The sequence below is a fragment of the Dermacentor andersoni genome, chromosome 2 (assembly GCF_023375885.2).
Source record: "Dermacentor andersoni chromosome 2, qqDerAnde1_hic_scaffold, whole genome shotgun sequence".
NCBI lineage: Eukaryota > Metazoa > Arthropoda > Arachnida > Ixodida > Ixodidae > Dermacentor > Dermacentor andersoni.
Genome location: NC_092815.1, coordinates 103576902 through 103585861, shown reverse-complemented (window position 1 = coordinate 103585861; position 8960 = coordinate 103576902).

Genomic DNA, 8960 nt, shown 5'->3' with positions numbered 1-8960 from the left:
TTTCGGTCCTAGTTCATTAATCAGCCTAACGGGAACCTCGTCTAGCTCGGTGGCTGTGCGCTTAGGAACTTTCTCTTCGGCTTTCTTCCAGTTGAAATTTGTCAGCACCAGCTCCTTTTCCATCTGATTCTCTTTCATGCACTTCTTTTCTTTAAATACAACCTTGTCATTGCCTTGGAAACATTCGGCTGTTATTTTTCGGGTGTAATTTAATACCGCTTCCCCTTCCAGTTTGTTTCCATTTTCGTCTAGGATATGTTGTTGTATTGTTCTTGACTTCCTGCCTAATAATTTTATGTGGTTGCAAATATTCTAGTGCGGCCTTCTTTTTCTCACGTATTTCGGACAACCAAAGTTCACTTTCACCTTTTATCTTTGCTTGCACCACTTTTTGAACCACAGACTTTTTCTCCCGGCGTATTTCCAATTTACTGGCTACTTCATCCTGTGGCAATTGCGCCTTCTTTGCCTGCCTGTGCTCTCAGGTGCTTTCTGTCGTTCGGCGATCGCTTCTCGTATTGGTTTCTTTCTTCCTTTCCAACGAACATGTTGTTTCTCTTTCCGTATTTTTGTCGTTATTACACTTAGATGCTCACTATATTCCCACTTTTTACTTGGCCAAGTTCTTCGTCGACTTTTGTGACTGTATTTGTTATTTGTTCAGCGTTCAAATTTGGACTAGCCATTTTGCACCCCTTGCTCTTTCCCAACTACCTATACCATTTTCAAAATGATGCGTTTATGGTCACTCCCTATGGGGAACCAGCGCTGGAGTTTTCACGACGCCTGCAGCGCCGCCCTGGCGGTCAGAACGTGCACAATGCAGCCGCTCCCGCGGACGAAAATTGCCACTGGTAGTGGCGTTGCGTGCCCCGAAAGTCGAAGGAAAACAAAAGGACGCCGACGATACTGTCGCGTATACAAGTGCCACAACTACGTCGGGACGAGGGAGGATGTATCCTTCTGCGTCTTTCCATCTAAACCCTAAGAACAAGAACGGAGGCGGCGTTGGATCCAAGCAGTTAGGCGAGCGGAGTAAGTTCCCGTCTTGTCGCCCTGTCAAGCGGTGTCGGGCTGGTTTTTAAATCGAATTTAGCGTGTGTGCTTGGTTTATTCGATAGTGAAGACGGTCAGCCATGGCAGACAGTACCAAACAGCAGAGTCCGCAGTCGGCATTTCGTCGGAAACAAAATGAGCTATAGCATGCACCATCCGGTATATGTACCAACCATTTTTCCTTCGCAATACCACCGCCAAACCCCTTCAACGCCACCGCACCAAGCGAACGATACGAAAGGTAAATATTATTCATTCATTGCCAAGAATTATGTGGTAAGGAAGCTGCCTTGTAATACGAGTTGTGTGCGCATACTTCCGGCGCACGCGCGACTAAGCCGCCTATGTGTTCTTAAAAATGCGCATGCGGATGAGGACTCGGCGCTGAGATGCATCCGGTAAATTTATGTAATTAGTGCTAAATGTAGCCAGCGTTGTTACGGATCCAGCAGCGGAGCACTCAAACCTTTGCTTGCGCGAGTCAGCTGATGCGATAAAGCTTTCTTCTCCATTGACTGCTGTGGCGAAGTAACATCAGAATGTTTTATGTCTAGCCAGAGAAATATGGAATGTCTTCAGGCCAACTAATACTTCCGAAACCATAGCGCAGCACGACCGGAGCCATAGCTGCTAGATTTGCGAGGCAGGCTGCCACGCAAGCATGGCAACGGACCACGGTGCAACTGTTAAAGAAACACACGTGCTCGCCGCGACACACTGTGAAAAATATATAAAGCTTAAAAAGCTTCTTTCGTCATTTCTTCACTTGGTGGCGCTAGCTTCTTTACAAAACTGTCCACTTGAAGCGGCGCGAAAACGGAAACATACGAACTATAATACGGCCGCGCACGTGTGTGTCGTCTGGTCGAGATGCTGGAATATGCCGCGTTTCGTCGCCAGGGCGGCGTGCAACGCACTCTTTTCGACGCGCCGCCTATCCAGCGCTGGTTCCCAATGCTGCTATACCATTGCTATGCTGCTCGTCAATGACCATTTCTCTCAACTTATCATGAATTCCTTCTGTCATCAGACAGTAATCAATGGTTGATTGCCGGTTTCCCGCTTCCCACGTGATCTACCCTTCACACTTGGGCCCTGTATTCACAATAACGAGGTTATGTTGCTCATAAAGGTCTAGCATTGGTTTCTCGTTGTTGTCGGTACAGACATCTAGATCCTGTATGTGGGCATTCATGTCACCTAATAGGATAATTTCGGCATCATTCCTGAAGCCCTTAATATCAGCACTTATGCATTCCACTAACTCTTGCTTCTTGTTTGTGGCTGTGGTATTGGGCTGCTAAGCACGAGGTCTCGAGACCGAATCCCATCCACGGCGGCCGCATTTCGATGGGGGCGAAATGCGAAAACACCGGTGTACGTAGATTTAGGTGCACGTTAAAGAAACCCAGGTGGTCGAAATTTCCGGAGTCCCCCACTACGGCGTGCCTCATAATCAGAAAGTGCTTTTGGCACGTAAAACCCCACAATTTAATTTAATTTGATTTTTCTCTGTGGAATTATTTCCGGTCCGCAAATCCGTTACGCCAAGCCAAGTTTTTTCCCACTCATTGTACCTGATAACCAAAGATGCTCTTGACATTTTGAATTTACTCTTTTCCATTTGGCTCCTTGATGGATGAGCATTCCGACTCCCCCTTCCTTTCTTTGTGACTTAGTTATGTTGCACCCTTCCCAAACATAATCCTCAATCACTGGCGGCTCTTCAGAGTCTCTTAAGGTGCGTTTCTGTAACCGCATACACCCCATTTGTCCTCTATTTAACTGCTCCTCAATCTCTGCCCACATTTTCTTCCTTCTGCCGCCCTGCATGGATGTAGCCTATTGCATGGCGAGCTCTCTTTCTTGTTTTCCTCATTTTTCTGTTAGTGACGGCGATGCCATTCTGAGGTTCCCCTACAGGGGACCTTCTTCATTACTACCTACTCTGGCCTCCTGAGCGCCCGTGGGCCCCCTAAAAAAGCAACAGCGCGACCAGCAAGTCGCCAGCGCACTTCTCGTCCAAGCCTATAATTGAAGTGGATCCCGTCTCGTTTAAAACCACGACACCTTCTCACTTCCCTGTTCATTTCGACAACCTTGAAGCCTTTGTCTCGGCTCATTTTCCATATCGCCTCATTGGCAGACATTATGGTTCTTTGTACATGACTGTCACGTACAGGCACCTCCGGCACCGTGCACACCAAGATCTGCACCTGAGGGAATAGCTCACGCAAGTTGTCCACCCCCTCTGCCAAGCGCTGGGCTAGTCCTTCCTGTCCCTTTTCTGTTCAGGACGTCATTTAGCCCACCTGCTACTATGACAAGGTCGCACACGCGGGCATTTTCCGCAAGCTTTGCTTTTGCTCGCTCCATGACATAAACCAGTGTCCGCCCTGGAAATGTCCTTACCGCCACTCTTTTATCGTCTTTCACCCTCCACAATTGCTTCTGAGCACTTAGCCAGGTTTGAGTCGCCGGCGATAATCACAATTTTGCTCTCTCCTACCTCTCCCTGCTTCCCTTTGTCCTTTTCCGCGTGATTCGGGCTTGACAAGGGGCATTGATCCCTGCGCTCCTGCTTTTTGTGTGTGGCGGCCTCAAGGTAGGTGCCACTCTTTCCAGCTACCTCCTCCTCACGTTGCACGCATTCCACGTGCTTTGCTGACACTCCCTCTCCTGTCACGTCGGGGGACGGCGTTCCATTGTCACGACCATCCTCGTTCAGAATGGCGGCCCTGTTCAGCTTTTCCTGGGCTGCTTGAAGTCCTTTTTTCACTACCTTCCGTGCATCACGCTCCATATTTAGCTCATTCTTGAGCTCTTCGACTTGATTGACAAGCTCATCCTGGAAAGCCTCCATTTTATTCAGCCTAGCATCGACATCACAGTGTGTGCCGATTGTCTCGATTCCCTCTACATTCTCATCCGTCCCCTCGTCTGCCTTGCGGGACTCCCCGCACACTGCCCGCTTTCCCGGCTTTCTTGCCATGTATTGCACGGCTTTAACGCGCCAGCGTTAAGGAGCTCGTGTCGCAGAAAGCCGGTGTCATCGGCGTCGGCGTCCGCGGCGTTGGCCGTGAGCGATAAATCCCGGCAGGCACTTTATGAATAAAAAACAACTTGCAAGATGGGCTGGGTGGGAATCGAACCAGGGTCTCCGGAGTGAGAGACGGAGAAGCTACCACTCAGCCATGAGTTCGATGTTTCTAATGCAAATACTATAATACTATAATAATGCGGAGCACATGACTTCTGGCAAAAACCAATACGCACAGGATCTAAATCCTTAAAATGCCTCAAAGTAATTCTCACCAATGTTTTAAAAGCAATCAATGCCGCACAGACTTTGGGGCTCATTCACACCGGCGACTGACAGTGGTCGCGCGACCAAGTTGGTCGCAAAGCGACCAGTCGCAAATGGTCGCAAACGGTCGCTTTTCTCGAAAAGCGACCATTTTGGGCCAGTCGCTCTCTGCGCGATTTTTCAGTCGCGCGACCGTGATCGCAAAACTGATAAATCAATCAGCGGCGCACCGGAAGTGATCTTCCATGTCTACACCCGGCCTCTTCCCGCGTCGCGTTCAAATTCCGCGTAGATTCCGAGAGTTCTCGCTGAGAACGATAATCCCCGGGATTGCGACTTGCGGGTCGCGCTCAGCCGGGCTTGCCGGTGTGAACATCAGTCGCCTTCGGTCGCTTTTTGATCGCGAGTCGCAAATGGTCGCGCGACCTCCTCAAGTCGCCGGTGTGACTGAGCCATAAGCGCCGTATAACCCTCAGCGCCGAGCGCCTTTGCATGCTCCGTCTAATGCTATCTCACTAAAGAAGTACTGACGTACATGACATCTTAAACTTGTATTTTGCAAAACTTTTAAAAGAGTGCCGCGCAACGTACTTATCGCGCGGCACTTTTTTTATTTATTTATTTTTGAAGAGGAAGAAGGTTATTTATTTTCGGACAATCATGCACAGATTTTCCGTGGACGCTGGCGAAAAGGCAAATAAGTGCCTGACAAAGCGCCAGCTATACCCATAAGCACGAACACTCAGTGAGAATAACAAAAAAAAAAGAGAACAGTAAAAAAACGGCAATTAGTAGTTTAAGAAGTTAAAAAGTAGTGGAAACCACATATAACTGCAAGGATACACAATATATGTAGAATATGATGACTTCAACAGTAACTATATACAAACACTATAGACGATATGATGAACAATATTGAAAACATGACAACAATTCCGTACAACGAAGGTGATCATTTGCCTAGCCATTCCGTCCCTACTGAAATTCTCAGACTTTCCTTCATTGTTTGGAAAAAATTTTATGTAGCATGTATTAACCGAAAGCTGGATCGGGATTTCCTCGACCGGGATTGGCTTCTTTGCGCAAGGCACCGAAGAACCAATCGCAATTGAGGAATTGGATCCCGATCAGGCTTGATCGCGATCGAAAATGCCCGTGTGACTATAGAGGCTATTGTCAAGTAGTCGTGACGGTGAAGAAAGCAGCAAAATTGGAAATGACGAAACTAGCGTTTTATTGGGCGAACTTGTGCCCTCAAAAACCGCCTACACTCAAAGAACGGCGACTGCGGCGAACACAGTCGGCGATCGTAGAAAATCTGATCAGCAGGTCAAGCGCGTCGGCTTGACCTGCTGATCCAGAGTTTCCAGAGTTCCAGAGTAATCGCTGGTGCCCTCGTGTCTTCCAAAAAGTTCTACACCATTCGCGTCACGCATACATGAAATCAGATTACACAAGGTTTGATGACAATAGACAACGGATAGAGCCATCGTTCTATCCTAGCGTTCGGTATGTCTTCTTAATGTTCCTGTCTGTGTCCTTTTTTATAGTGCAATGTCCCCTTATACGAAGAACCACCGATAACTTTCGAGAAACTTCCGATACACGCAGGCGTGTCCTGCGCTGTGCGATAACATTTGTTAGGCGGTGAAACGTGGTCACCCGATAAACAAGCACACGTGTCAGTATAAATTTTGCGCCTCCACTCGATGGTTGCCAGCATTTTTACACGCGTGCACTCAAACCGGCAGTTGATTATTACAATAATTACATATATTGCCGCGTATCCATGTTGTTTGCATATTAGTATGGCACTTGGTGGAGAGCTGTCAGACACTACAGTTTTCAGGAAATTTTTGGAGTACGAAATGCCAAACATTTTAGCCATAGATGTCATCTTATATAATATGGCAGGCACGTACCCAAGGGAGGGCCCGGGGGGCCACTCCCCCTCCTTCCGAAATTAAGCGGCACACCCACCCCGCCCACGCCACCATTCCTCACACACATTCCTAAAGCGCCGACAAATGTATTCGTCGGTCAACATTTTGCTGCCTTTTACAACGAGAGCTGTATATGACTAACCTTCCGTAGTTTTTTCGACGTCCGTCAGGAGAAAAAATCATCATGTGGGTCGATCTTGGTGATAGTGCACAAGGGGCCAAGCTCAATGGCGGATACCTCTGTGGGCTCGGGAACCGGTAACGCGCCCTTCGAAATCTTCGGGACGGACCCACTTATGCGGAGCGCTGAACGCCTGCTTCACCTCCGCCGCGGGTGGGCCCCGTATTGCACTATCTTTGGGATCGGCCAACGTGTGGGGAGTGCTTTTAACGCCTGCTTCCCCTTTGCCGCGGGTCCGCCCGGCATTGCACTACCTTCGGGCCGAACCGCGGCGGAGGTGAAGCACTTTGCTTTTCGTTTGAGAGCTTTGACTGTCGTCAGCTCTCGCTGCTATTCCGTCTTCGCGAACTATAATGGTTCTCTTTTTTTTTTCACTCTTTTTGGATGGCGATAGTTATCGGCATCTCCTGGGGTGTGAAGGCCAGTTTTCTCATCGATTCGGTGCCCGCGCGATTAAGTCGAGTTGAGTTCAGTTGTCACTATCTATTCAACGATCACGCGCATCGCTGTTGCTTCGTTATAGTTCAACCTTCTTTGTTTAGACTGATCCAGGGACCAGGAAAGGAAGTCGGTTCGTAGTCAGCTGGTATGTATGCTCGTGGAACGAGTTGCGGCCGAAAAAAACGCCAGTTGCGTTTAAATTTTCTTTTTGCTTCATTATTTCCTCGAGTGACGGCTCGCCGCGGCGCTGGCAGATCCTCGGAACCATATAGCCTCGTCTGTATACTTATATACTGTAATTAACATTGGATGTAATAATAATAAGCTGATCTGATTTGATTTGATATGGGTTAGATAAGGTGGGAAATAAAACAATGCAAAGCAGCGTCCATCATCAGACCCTGCAATAACCTTAAAACCATAAACAATATGACTGTCACCCGTTACCTCGTCTGGTTTTTCCCTAATTGTACAGCACTTTTCGTGAAAAATTGGCAACTGGAAACAAGAGTCGCAAGGAGTTGAGAAATTAAGCGATCTACTAAGGGAGAGAGCCAAGGCAACGGCCAAACAGGAAACACAAGCGAAAATTAACAAATTTAACTGTTGTTTGTGAAAATATTTATGCATCAACATCTTTTTTTTAAGGGAAGTAGAGAAAACGCGGCAGGAAGTGGAGAATGATTCCGTGTGTTTTGAACGACGCTTCTACAGTTACCAGTCGAGCCGCCTGACATAGCCACTTCTCTGCTGTGCTAATGTGGGTGTTTTTCTAATCTTCCGGCGGTGGGCGCAATGTATACGTCTGGAACCGCAGCGTCCTGCGCTCTACGCGGTTGTACGGGACTGGTGACCACGCATCGTTAAGCAACTTCCCGAATAACAACACGAGTCTGTTTTGGCACTTAAATTGGCATAGAGCAGTAAACGAGGGATCCAAAAGAACTGTGATTGTTCCGCAACACACACACACACACACACACACACACACACACACACACACACACACACACACACACACACACACACACACACACACACACACACACACACACACACACACGTATATATATATATATATATATATATATATATATATATATACCTCAAAAGAGAAATGAAATAAACTAGTAAAAGTACCCCCGCCCCCCCCTCCCCTACCCCTCATTTGCATAGAAAAGTTACCTTGGGTTGGGCCCCCACAGAAAAAAAATCCTGTGTACGTGTCTGCAATATGGGCATGAATGTGGTAGCGCCTAACTGACCAGTTAACCGTAAGATGTGTGTACAAGAACGCGGCTTCCAAAGCAATTTGTGTGGTTGATAATTATTGATTTATTTGGATGTTTTCAACTAATAGGCTTTTCCAGAAACAAATTGTTAAAATAAAAACAGAAACAGCGCTACACAGGACAGAGCGCTCTGTCCTCTGTTCTTTACTCGCTTGTCCTGTGTTGCGCTGTTCCTGTTTTTATCCTGAAGATGAACCAACCAGCCCCTTTCAACACAATGTTAAAGTGTTAAATAATTGAAGGATGATAACATGGGGTGATACGAGGTAATTCCGACAATGAATCATTCTCCACGTGTGTGTGGGCATGCAGTCAGAAGCATGTATACCAACAAAATGCCCCCCTGCAGTTTGTTCTAATGGACACCAGTGAATAAAGTTAGAATAGAAGCTCCACTCCCTTAAAATGTACTTGTGCTGAACGAGTTGATTTCACTGGAGGAGTGGCCCTCTTGTCGGGTTGTGCCCAAAGGAGAGGAGGGGGGGGGGTGATGATAGTTGGTTAATGACCCGGTTTTATCCTTCCGCGACAACATCCCAAACAACCAGATTACACGGAACGAACGGTGGCGATATTTTGCAAATAACAGTACATTTTTCAAGTTGCATATCTTTCGAACCGATTTCGTCAATGCCACCAGACCTCGTGGGGCAGCTTTTTGGTACCTAAAATTGTGCTACAGTGTGGCATGATTAAATCGTACAAGGCATCAATTCGCTTTGCAGTCTTCGACACCAGCA